Here is a 12,616-nt window from a genome sequence, read left to right on the forward strand (position 1 = left end):
CTGACTGGTGGGTGAATGTCTGGCTGACTGACTGGTGGGTGAGTGTCTGGCTGGCTGACTGACTGGTGAGTGAGTGTCTGGCTGGCTGACTGGTGGGTGAGTGTCTGGCTGGATGACTGGTGAGTGAGTGTCTGGCTGGCTGACTGGTGGGTGAGTGTCTAGCTGGCTGACTGGTGGGTGAGTGTCTAGATGGCTGACTGGTGGGTGAGTGTCTGGCTGGCTGACTGGTGGGTGAGTGTCTGGCTGGATGACTGGTGAGTGAGTGTCTGGCTGACTGACTGGTGGGTGAGTGTCTAGATGGCTGACTGGTGGGTGAGTGTCTAGATGGCTGACCGGTGGGTGAGTGTCTGGCTGGCTGACTGGTGGGTGAGTGTCTGGCTGGATGACTGGTGAGTGAGTGTCTGGCTGACTGACTGGTGGGTGAGTGTCTAGATGGCTGACTGGTGGGTGAGCGTCTAGATGGCTGACTGGTGAGTGAGCGTCTAGATGGCTGACTGGTGAGTGAGTGTCTAGATGGCTGACTGGTGGGTGAGCGTCTAGATGGCTGACTGGTGGGTGAGTGTCTAGATGGCTGACTGGTGGGTGAGTGTCTAGATGGCTGACTGGTGGGTGAGTGTCTAGATGGCTGACTGGTGGGTGAGTGTCTAGATGGCTGACTGGTGGGTGAGTGTCTAGATGGCTGACTGGTGGGTGAGTGTCTAGATGGCTGACTGGTGGGTGAGTGTCTAGATGGCTGACTGGTGGGTGAGTGTCTAGATGGCTGACTGGTGGGTGAGTGTCTAGATGGCTGACTGGTGGGTGAGCGTCTAGATGGCTGACTGGTGGGGGTACCAAAGCAGATGAGAGGGGCCACTCCTCCCCTCTTGATAGAGCTGTGTGGTTTGAGCATCTGCCAGTTTCCCCACCCATAGGGGAGCTGGCGGTGGGCTCTTCAAACAGCCTGTGTGTCCTCCCTCTGTTTGATCCTCCTGGAGAGGGAGAGAACGGGGATGGGGGAGGGAGGGGGGGGGGTACGGAGGGAGGGGGGGGTACGGAGGGAGGGGGGGTACGGAGGGAGGGGGGGTACGGAGGGAGGGGGGGTACGGAGGGAGGGTCCAACACAAGCAGGTGCCTGGGCTGGAGTGGCCCTGGTCCACCGCTACATAGTGAGAGGAGGACAGACAATACAGAACATAACACAGAGAGACAGCAAGGGAGTGAAAGTGACAGAGAGAGGGAGGCAGAGAGAGAGAGAGAGAGAGAGAGAGAGAGAGAGAGAGAGAGAGAGAGAGAGAGAGAGAGAGAGAGAGAGAGAGAGAGAGAGAGAGAGAGAGAGAGAGAGAGAGAGAGAAAAGTTCATTGAAGGTAACTAGGAATATTGCTGGCCTAATACTTAAAGGCATGAATTACACAAGATACATGCACACAATTACACACACATGCACTAGGGCAGAGACAGTGAAAGGACAATGTAAACAAACGCACAAAAGCCCTACCGCATGCAAGCCTTATTTTGATTCCATTTCGACTACATGGAGATCAAAACACAACTCAACAAAGGCTAACTTTTTGGGTAATTGACAGGATGTTTGTAAAAAAAGGTAGCATAAATAAATGAATACATGGGCCTTTTGTGTGGTTGTGTGTGAGCATCTGGTATCAAACACGCCAGCACCATGCAGATAAAAGCCATGACAGAACAATTACAGCCACAATCAGTTACAAAGCCGATACCAGAGGAAAATTACCCCCTCACAGGCATCCAACGGCAACGGTTTGATTGACAGGTGTAGGCTAGTCCAGGACTATGGAGACCAACAGTCAAATGGACAGTAGAACTCACGTCTGCACCCCGAGGTTGGGTTTAAACATTTAGTTGTGTCAATATGACATGGGATCTCACCCTGTGATCTTCAAAGGTAGTGGTCTGAGATCTCGCCTGGTTGAAACAGTTGACGAATGTTTGGGATAATTGGAGCAGTTTTAGTACCCTCGCCTCCTGCCGACTTGACACAAAAATTACTTAGCAGTAACTCATGTCTGTAAACCAGCATTATGCTAAAAGTCAACATATAAAAAGCACCATATCTACTATGATGGCATTAGACCTGAGGATTACACCGACGGCGTGGAACAGTAGCGCTACACTATCTAGAAAATGGCGGGATGAAGGAGGAGAAACGGATGTGAGAGGGGGCCTGAGGTGACCGAGGGGGAAGACAGACGGTCTCCGTGGTCTACAGCTGCTTCCGTACGGCGACGGCGACGGGGCGGGGGGGGGGGGGAGGGGTGGATGCTGGAAAGTGAACATGAATCATGTGTGGAGGGAGATTATATCCACAGCATTTCATCTGGCGGCGGTGTATTTCGGTTCACGGCGTCCCACGTGATCCCTCATCTCTCTCTCTCGGCGTGGGGGGGAGTGGGGGGGTGGCTGGGCACGACGAGTCCTCCGGCCCCTCTGTAATGGGCGCACAATTGAATCAGGTGTCTGGTCCTCTTAAGGAAATTAAGTTGTCGACAGCGCGGGGCCACTTAATGAGAGGCAGGCCTGTGGACAGTGACGAATGAGGGGGTGACACTGGAGAGCGCACAGCGACGAGGCCCCCGCCATATCCACGTCCGTGCCTGAACATGATTTTTCATACAGGGACCCACTCCCACCCCCTTTCCCTCCACACCCCCCAGATACACACACCCAGCCCTCCCTCGACCCGACAGGCGAATGTGCGTACCACACACACAGATTCACACACACACGCACACTAACTCCCCCCCCATCCGCCCATCTCCATTTGTTCCCTGTGTGGTTATTACGAGCCGTTTATTTGGACATAGATCCCAGGGAATGATGACAGCTAATAAAGAAGGAATCTGCGTAACATGTGTTTCGACAAAGCGGCGCATCTTGAATACGGTCATTATTCCGTATTGATAGATCTCTCTCTCTCTCTCTCTCTCTCTCTCTCTCTCTCTCTCTCTCTCTCTCGCGTCTCAGATGCATTTGCAGAAAATGGTGGGCTTCACTACATATTGTTCCCTGCAAATGGTACAGGGTGTACACGTTTTACATTCTGTTCATCATCCTATCATACTATTTAATAAGCCTTATGACAGGTCTCGAACCTTTCGTCGATTCGTTAAGATATGCTGTTGCAAAATGACATGCATGTGTCTCGCCATATTTAATCTCTTTGCAGCACCGTCTAGCAGGTTCCCGATGGAAGATGAAGGTAATTATCTCGTCTGATTGTATGGCCATTTTCTATTCAAACATTGTTCATCCTTTGTGTAGATGAGATTAATTCTTCACCTTGTGGACTATCAATATGCAGATCCATATCAATATGCAGATCCATATCAATATGCAAATCCATATCAATATGCAGATCCATATCAATAGTGTGAGTGAAAAGCTCAGCAGATGTGTCACCTAACTACATTATCCAAACCTCAAAAATGGAGTCCTTCACAGGGGACATGAAGCTGTCTGGCAGTCAGAAGCTACTGTATTCTCAACAGTTGTTCTATCAATGTCTCCACTCCAGTTTTCAACATGGGAGGAAAAGGGAGAGTGTCGAAAGGATTGATCAATCTTGACCGCAAATCAGCTGGGGTCGAGTGATCTCATTTGCAACCGATGGCTCCTGAGATTCTCTCTCGCAAACAAGATCCGTGGCGGTCTCTTCTGAAGGTTGGCAGCTGAATGGGATCCATGGAGGTTGGAGTGCCCTTTTTTTTTAATCCCTTTTGGAATCACAAAAAGACTTGCCAGGCAAATTCTCCTCACAGGTTTGTCTGTCCCACATAGAGAACAGAACACCGTAACACACGACCGACAGACTGGCTAGAACCACAGTCAACACCGACAGATCCTCGTCCATCATAGCCTTGAAGCCCATCAAAGATAAGACAAACCTACTTTTACTTCATATTTAATAACGATGCAGATAATTGTGTGGACACATCCAAGCATCCAGGGGGATCCTCCAGATCTGCGCTGGTGGGAGGCCACCAGGGTGACTTCCATGTTCACGTATGCCCTTTAAAGTTGTGCAACAGTGGTCCGGACCGACGCAGACTTGCATTAAATTGCGTGGATGCAGGCCCTTGCTGCAACAAAGATCACTGGCAGCGCTGGATGTAGAAACGGAGGGGCTATGACTGACTGCAACCCCCCCCCCCCCGCCTCTTCTTCTTCTTCTTGCTCTCTGTCCCAGTTGATTTGAACGTGGGTATGAATAATTGACCCCGGAGTCTGGGCTCCTGTCTCATTACTGGGGGTGGAAGTGTCGGCCAGGGTTTGTGATGCTGGGAGTGAGAGGGGTGGATCCGGGACTGTCCATCCAGCCAAGGCCTGGTATACCTTCTCTCTGACCACCACGGTCGTGGTTCATCTTTAATGGGCAGGGAGGAGGGGGAAAAAAGAGACTTCATGCAACCTTCTCTCATCCATCCATCGAGCTCCAGCTCACATTCCATCATCTGCCGAGTAGGCAGGTGTGTGTGTGTGTGTGGGGGGGGTGTATGTGGGTGTGTGTGTGTAGGGGGGGGCGTATGTAGGAGCACGTCCATGGCTGGCTGACACGAATGGAAACACTCTAGATGTCTTTGGGGACTACAGCAAAAGTTTGGAGGAGATCACTGAAGTTATGGGGATAAGGTGGTAGGAATGGACTCTGACATGCAGAGGATGGCTCTTGAGGGACGTTTACAATTCCAACTCCAAATGTGTAGAGAATGCCTCTAGGTTTGGCACGTGGAACAACTGTCTTGTTTAGCCTCAAGACTTTCTTTGGAAGTTGGTAAAGTCAATAGTTGACCATGCAAAAAACTTGACTACAACCAGTTCAACTTTAACAAACTCTCCAACTGTCAAAACAAAAGATGCCACTCACTGCTAATGGAGACAAGACATCCCTCGTCAAATAACCTTCTAACCCTTGCACTTTACTGCTAAAGTAGTTTATCTGTGTGTTTTTGGGGTGTGAGAGCGTGTGTGCGTTCACAGAGGAAAGACGGAAAAGGGCTATTGGGTGAAACCCCTGAAGGGAGCTGTTGAAAAAAATTGTAAAACAATGGCTGACAACAGCCCGCCCCCCCCTCCCCTTCGGCCTCATGCATCAAAAGGAGGCCTCCTGTCAGAACGCCTCCCTGCAGAGAGATCTATGGGACGCAAAAGAGGGACCACACAAAAAACGCAGCGCCTGCAAATGAGAAGCGACGGTATGGATTACTGCGTGATGAGCGTCCTAACCGGGCAGAGACAGGGGATGGATGGGGTACAAGCCTAGGTCGTGGTGGACGGAGGTAGGGTGGGTGAGGGAGTTTGTGTGTGTGTGTTGTAGTGGATGGGGAGGAATCATCAGAGCTTGTTCCTAGACGTTTCATCGGCCCTAGTGGAGCATTATGGGAGGTGAAAAACAGAGAGCTGTCACTGTGGTTCCACAAAAAAAAGAGTTGAAAAGAAAAAAAAAGCAGAGGGAGAAATGGGAGAGAGAGAGATAGGTCTCTGTGTTTGAACTGAGAGTAAAACGCCGCAAAAATGGTGGAGTTGGCATATTTACACCGCCGGCCTGCGCGGGGGGATTGCGTGTGACGTTTTTATGTCACCCATTTGACAGCATCATCTCTGTGGCTTTTTGAAGGTTCCCCCCTCATTAGCCGGGCTGGGGCTCCATTTAACACAGCTTTGAGTCTATAAAGAAAATAGCTGCCAAACCTCAAGGCCTTTAGTGAGAACAACAAAGGCAGCGGACACAATCAAAGTGTGTCAGTCCCATTACACCGAATTTTGAGTGAGAAGTTGGCCGCTTGTAGCAGTGACGTTTACATGACAACCAGATAACCCCTAAATGGCCCAGAGTGGACGTGTTAACAAAAGTGTAAAGGACGGACTGCACCTTCGAGGTCTGGGTGAATTAGCTAAAGAGCAGAGAAATAGCATGGATATTATGTGGTAGGTATGTAAATCACCAACTATAGTATTCTGAGGTTGCTGGTTTTTTCTTTCACAGCTTGATATTCATCTTTCGGGTGTGATTTTGTCTGCTGGGGTCTCAGCCAAAGCAGAATGCACATAAGCACCCACACTGGGATCCCAGCACAATCCCTAGTCAAGACTTTTTTTAAATGCTGTGTTTTTACACACAACTTCCTGTTCCCAGAACAGTCCCTGATACACAGCACAGCAACATATGTCATAAAGAGTTGATTGCTAGGTAGCGGCTACAACATGTTTAGAAAACCATCACAGCTGTATGGCAACAAATAAATCAATAACTAAGTTGGTAAATAGATTTTTCCTCAGCTGAAAAAGCTAATTGAGATATTTCATATGATTCTTAGTACTTTGTAATCAATCTCCTTAACATGTAGCTAACCATATACAGATAATAAAATGTTTTGATCATAAAGTAAACTATGATAATATAATTTTTGTTCAGCCTATGCCATTTGTGAGTTGAACGAGATTGCTCCAATGGATGCCTGAATTGGAAGTGCACAACTCCTGTTATTGTGACGGACAAATCCCACAGACATGACACCAATCACAGTCCATGGTGTTTCACTTTGGTAGCCTTTAGCGGTCGCTCAGATGGAAGACTAAAGAGATCCCAGCGAAACAGAAATACAAGGGATTCACTCTACTGATCCAGAAGAAAAGCAATTACATATCCAGTAAAAGGTCCTATTTCTGCCAGCACCCCCCACACACATCTTTTTTTTCTCTCTCTCCATTCTTTAGATCTGTTGTTTGGAGCGCAGCGACAACCTGCTTTAGTTTTGCAGCCTCTCATGTCTAGTCAAGGAAGAGTATTTACCTAGCCCTCTCCCAAACAAATGCCCTTCATCTCGTTAAAGCCCCGGCCCTCTTAACAAACACAACACTGAGGGCTCCCATCAAACACAAGTATTATGATCCAGTCAGACACGCAGAGAGGAGGGGGCCAACACACCTCAGATCGGAAGGAGAGATATTGAACTTGATTAAAAAGGCAAACAAACCCAACCCCTCAACCAAACACAAACACTCAGCACACTTCGGTGAGTGGGCCCCAAAACACTAATATGCGTGGGGCGTAGAGTATGCGTGCTTGTGAGGAGGCAAGATGAAAAATACCAGCTTTTAAAGGGGAGAGATCTTCCTCTGTTTGTCTGGCTGACATATTTACACAATTATGTGCGATTCTTGAAGCTGAGCATCCAAGATTTCTTCTTCTTGACAAGTCAAAATACCTTTTTATTTTTTTTGCTTGCATTTTTACTCACGTGTCAAGTTGATTAGGCGGGAGAGTGTGGCTGAGATGTTGTGGGTTAATGCCATCCTGAGTAAGGGTGTCATTGTGTTTCTGATGGAATGCGATACAGAGTTAACCCTACTAATAATGTTCAGTAACAATTACTGCAGAGAATGTGTCAGTGTTCTAGTGTGATATTGAATATTGAACCATGATTACAGAGAGTTTTTTCACCAATATGATTTCTACTAAGGGAAAATAAATGTTATTTGTGCAAAATTAACGACACAAAAAATCTGCCCTTAAACTTACATTGATTCTTTCAGCGTGATTACAAATGTCACACTCCTGCTATCTGTCCAGTCATCTTATTTACAGGTATGTATCACAGGCACATAATGAAAAAGTCTGTGCAATAATAGCATAATAAAATACATTACACGTGGTATAATACTATGGGCAATTAAAATCATTTGCACAAAAGGACCACATACCCCTTATACATATTCACTAATGCCCTTAAAACCATAGGAATCACTAAGTCTCTCCCTGTGCGTCTCTGTGGCATTGGGGCTGTACAATGGCACTTTTATCATATGCTTACTGGGCGCTGGCCCACTCTCTCTTTTAAGAGCTCGATCTTTTGGCCCCTCAATCATGGAGCATATTACTCCTCTGTCAGAGCAAAGCACTTCCTAACGACGGAGAGGCCAGCTGGGACTGAGGGAGGGCAGGGAGGCACACGCATTAACATAATAATCCAACTGTGCTCCCATAGGCCTCGGGGCCAGACAGCATATTAGGTGGAGGGTCCTTCACCCCCCCCACCCCCCCACCCCACCCCACCCCACCCCCCTCCCCACCACCCTTGTGAAGGTCCTTGCAGGGAAATAAAGCAGCCTTTCCACCGTGTGGCCTGTCAACCTGTGGAAGTGGCTGTGGGCTGAGATGTTGCTGCATGACACAATGGAGCCACGACTTTACATGACTCTACATTTCGCGTGTGGTCTAGATAACTCATCTGAATGTCTTTCAAATGTCTACATTTGCTTGTAGGCTGACAGGTCATCATCAAATCGAATCGGAACCCCAGTCTAACCCAAACCTCAATCTAACTAACTCTGGATATTTTGGATTAGAAATAGGACAATGATCGTCTCAGCTCAACACAAAACGGCTCAGTCCACTGACACTGAAACCTAAGCCTAGGAAGCATCTCCTATTTACTGAAGAGAAATGTAGAGAGACAGAGGCTTTGAGAGGGGGAGACCGATAGAGAGGGAGGGGAGGATCACGTCCTCCCGGGGGCATTGGCTTGGGAGTGTCAAAAGAATGTGCCGGGCCCTGTGATCTTTCGCTCTCGGGTCCCCTGGCACCACAGACGACCGCACATCTCTCCTCCCGAGCGAGACGCTCTGCTCCATGAGCCTCAGTCAAAGGCTCTCCACCGACACAAGGCGTGCAGTCCCACGATACACGTCTGCAGGCCAGAGAAGCACAACAGCCATCCCCTAAAACCCAGACAGTCATAAACAAGGAAGAAAGGCCACAACTTTGGCCAATTGGAACTTGGCTTTGGTCCAACCTGGTTCTGCAGCCTGACGGTGGATGACTGGTGGGTGTGCATGCGGAGATGTGTAGACAACGGCTCCTGCATGAGGCACTAGCAGGCAGGGCACTGCGCGGGAGGCTGTTCGGCAGGAGACATGCCCCGCCTGCTTCTTATTGTCGATAGCACAGCCAATGTGAGTGCCCCACTGACTGGCAATGGAAGGCTGTCAGTACTCGGGTTGAGGTCCTCTATAAAGACTTCAACTAACAGCCCACAGTCTAAGAACACTGGAAGAGCAGGAGGAATGGAGAGAAGGGAGGACAAAAATATATATAAAAAGGAAAGAAAAAAAAAATGTGGATCAAGCGGCTAGGTAGCATCGAGGTAGGCCTCCCCCCAGCCCCCGCCCCCACGGGGAGAGCTCTCTAATTGGTGGAAAGGGCAGCCTGTCCGTGCCCGCGTGCGCTCTCAGATCTCTCCCAGGACAGCCCAGGCAACGTGCCAATTACTGCCAATTGTTGGGCCCATGGTTGAAATGTGGACAGTTGTCCGCCTGGCCTACAGATATTCCTGCTAATGCCATCCATAGAGGAGTCGTACAATAAGAATACAACTGCAGCCTGGCCTGAATAATTGAGTCCATCAATTCCATTTTTCTTTATGCTAACTGGTTCCCATAGAAAGACACTTTTTAGGAGATGGTCCAAGGACCATGGCATGGTTAGATGTCAGGCTGGTTTTAGACACCCACGGCTGCACACAGAGCTGGTCAGCTATTTCAAGCTAGGCCTCGCTAACCCTAAGTGAAGCTAACTGACAAAACCTGTACTTTTCAAAACGCCAAAGTTAGGTCTGCTCCCCATCATGTTTAGATGGGGGAGCAGACCATTACGGGTCCTGCTCAACGGAAGGAGAACATATACCAGTTCATCCATTATCCATTAGCTGCTCATCACTGTTAGGGTCACGGATAGACCACAACCTCACAGTCTGGCGAAAATGATGAAAAACAAGCTATTTTCAACATTGCTTCGACTTGAGGCTTAAAACAAGTACAAATGGCGTAGGGGAGAAAGAAATGGTCATAATTCTTGTTCAACTAAAAATCACTATAATGCTCTTTAATTGTGTAGGCAAAAATCTTTTCAAAAGAGCATGGTAATTTTACCCTGCTAAATAATTCAGAGCACATTAATAACGGTCGGGGCCTGGGTGGACGAGAGAGTCTGTTTTAAGAGTGATGAGCTGCCTCAGCTGGGAGACAGGATCTCACCAAAGCAGTTTTTCCCCCCTGACTTAAAGTTACATTTTAAAGAAAAAGACACATAAAAAAAGTCCCAATTTATGATAACACCAAAAGGTATTGAAGGCTATGTCTAGGTGCAATAGCTGCCAGTAAAAGCTTCCTAAGTTATTGTGGGGATGAACTTACATGGCTTTCAAAGGTAAAAAGTGAATGTTAAACAGTGATAAGAATATGTTCATTTGTAAACACTGCACTAAAATATTGCAGTTATATAGTTACATAGGTACATGGTAAATGTGTTCAATGTCAGCCAGGGTGACATTCTGTACTATAATGAACACATTTAACATTCAAATGCATAGTGGATGAGCACTCACCGATATAATAAAGCATTTCAAATCGCAAATACAAATATTATTATATCACCCTACCTACTGGAACATGAATTTGTACATTCCCATGTGAACGGAAAAAGTGAAAAAGAGCATCAAATATGCACGCATGTTCTGAAAGTAAAAAAAAAAACAGAACCTTGACACAGGACCTGCAAACTCTATTCACCTTTACTTGCACGCACTTAGCATGTGTGTACATAAAGCAATGATGGAAAGCCCGAAGAACAACCAAAAAGGTCAACACAAGAGCTAATGACGATGGATAACTGTCACTGCGGGTTTTGAAGAAACCTAACCAGCATAGACATAGCACATTCAGAGAAGGGCCATGCAAATGTTGATATGAATTTGCATGAACCACGTGCTGCTGGTCGAAGGCACTCATCTATCCTGAAACTGATTTATAATGAGAAAGAAAAGTGGGGGCGGGGCTGTGGAGGTCCCCTTTCCATCAAATACAGACATGAAGCAACACTTTCTATGCTTAATAATTAATACTTGATATACTGCATACGTTGCGTCAAAAAGTATACCATCTATAGGTGGAGCACCATTGAACAATTACTTTTAAGTGCACTGGAACATGGCAAGGCTGCCAAAATATGCATGAGTGCATGCAAGATGAAGTAAGACTTCTTCATATTCACCCCCTTAAAGCCATAGAAAAGCAACAAATGCCTTCCTGAGGTGGGATGCTAAACTATTCTTAGTTTCCCAGTTCAAAGCAAAGGGTCAACTGTAAATATTTGTGTATTGAACATAACACATATGATGGAATATATGGAGGACGCCCTGAAAGCAGTGTGAGTCGGGCTGGGACCTGCAGGAGAACACTACAAGGAGAGTTCTTTATACGTTAGGCTCTGGGTAGCGCAAACAACTGCGTCAAGCAACGGTCAGAGGCTTTAAAAGCTCAATTCTGGAAAGTATAAAAAGCTACCTCATTACTGTACATTATGTGTATCAGAAACTTCCTTGCAGCCTTCCATAACTCCTCCTACTACCTCTTACCCCTCTCACCCTCTACTCGACGCTACATGTCGGAGTAGGTGGCTAAGCGGTGAGGGAGTCGGGCTAGTAATCTGAAGGTTGCCAGTTCGATTCCCGGCCGTGCCAAATGAAGTTGTGTCCTTGGGCAAGGCACTTCACCCTACTTGCCTCGGGGGAGAATGTCCCTGTACTTACTATAAGTCGCTCTGGATAAGAGCGTCTGCTAAAATGACTAAATGTAAATGTCTAAATGTACATGTAGTATCGACTATCGACTAGTTCATCTTATTGACCACTGTTATTCTACACAAACATACAATGCCTTATTCAAGTGTAAAACATCGAAACAACAGCGAATTATAAGCTATAGATATAGAAATACCAATGTTATATACCGATCTGATTCAGTTTAAGATAGCAGTGGACCAACTGTAAGGTTTTATATTGCCAAAGTTCTGACCACAGCCTCCACACTAAACACTTCCAAGCTCTTTTGTGTGTTGGCATGTCCTATCTCAGGGGAAACAGTGCAGTGTGGCTAAGAGCTGAATTAGCTGACTCCTGTGTTGTTTGTTTGTTTGTTTGTGGAGTAAAGTCGGGAGATGTTGGGAGCCTCAGAACTGTGTGAAAAAGCTGATCCTGCTCCTTCAGACGCAGCGAGGGCCGCATCCGACTTCCTGTTGTTGACTCGCAGTTGCCGTGTGAGAGAAAGAACGCGGGGGGAAAAAAATAACACAAATTCTGCTGCAGCCTCGGAAAACCTACAGCACTTTCTGCGCCGAAAGAAAAGAGTTAATTAGAAATACAAATTCTCCCAGATTGTTATTAATGGGAACTGTAGAGTAAGCAACACACATTTTGTGCCCATAAGTAATTCTCAGGTATCTTTGATCTGGGGCCCATAGCGGATGCTGCTGTGTACCGCTGTCTGGCTTCTGGGAGTCTGCCAGCGCCAGACATCTGGCTACTTTGTTATCATTGGCTGATCTTATCCCCAGAGGCCACTCTTGTGACACCAGGCAGAGAGTGTCCTGGCAAGGGAAATTATCAGCACATTTGGAGTGGATTAGAGTTCCAAAGTGGTCCTCAAATCTCTACAGGGGTCTGGTGAGCCGTCCTCCATTGGGGGTTCCATGGGGGCTTGGTGCTGGGCTATCGTTGAACCCTTGGTGGGGGGAGGCTGCTTGAAGGGGTCTACTTCAGGGGAGAACGA

The 12,616-nt window shown here is 47.3% G+C and overlaps 1 long non-coding RNA gene across 1 annotated transcript in view; it reads right to left on the reverse strand.

Annotated features, from left to right (window-relative positions):
• Window positions 1–839: 839 nt before the first annotated feature.
• Window positions 840–12,616, reverse strand: part of LOC134033825 (uncharacterized) — a 50,773-nt gene continuing 38,996 nt past the window's right edge. The window contains exon 3 of the long non-coding RNA XR_009932173.1: window positions 840–968. This is a non-coding gene — a long non-coding RNA (uncharacterized LOC134033825). The remainder of the gene's footprint in view (window positions 969–12,616) is intronic.

This window comes from Osmerus eperlanus, chromosome 14, assembly GCF_963692335.1.
Source record: "Osmerus eperlanus chromosome 14, fOsmEpe2.1, whole genome shotgun sequence".
Taxonomy (NCBI): domain Eukaryota; kingdom Metazoa; phylum Chordata; class Actinopteri; order Osmeriformes; family Osmeridae; genus Osmerus; species Osmerus eperlanus.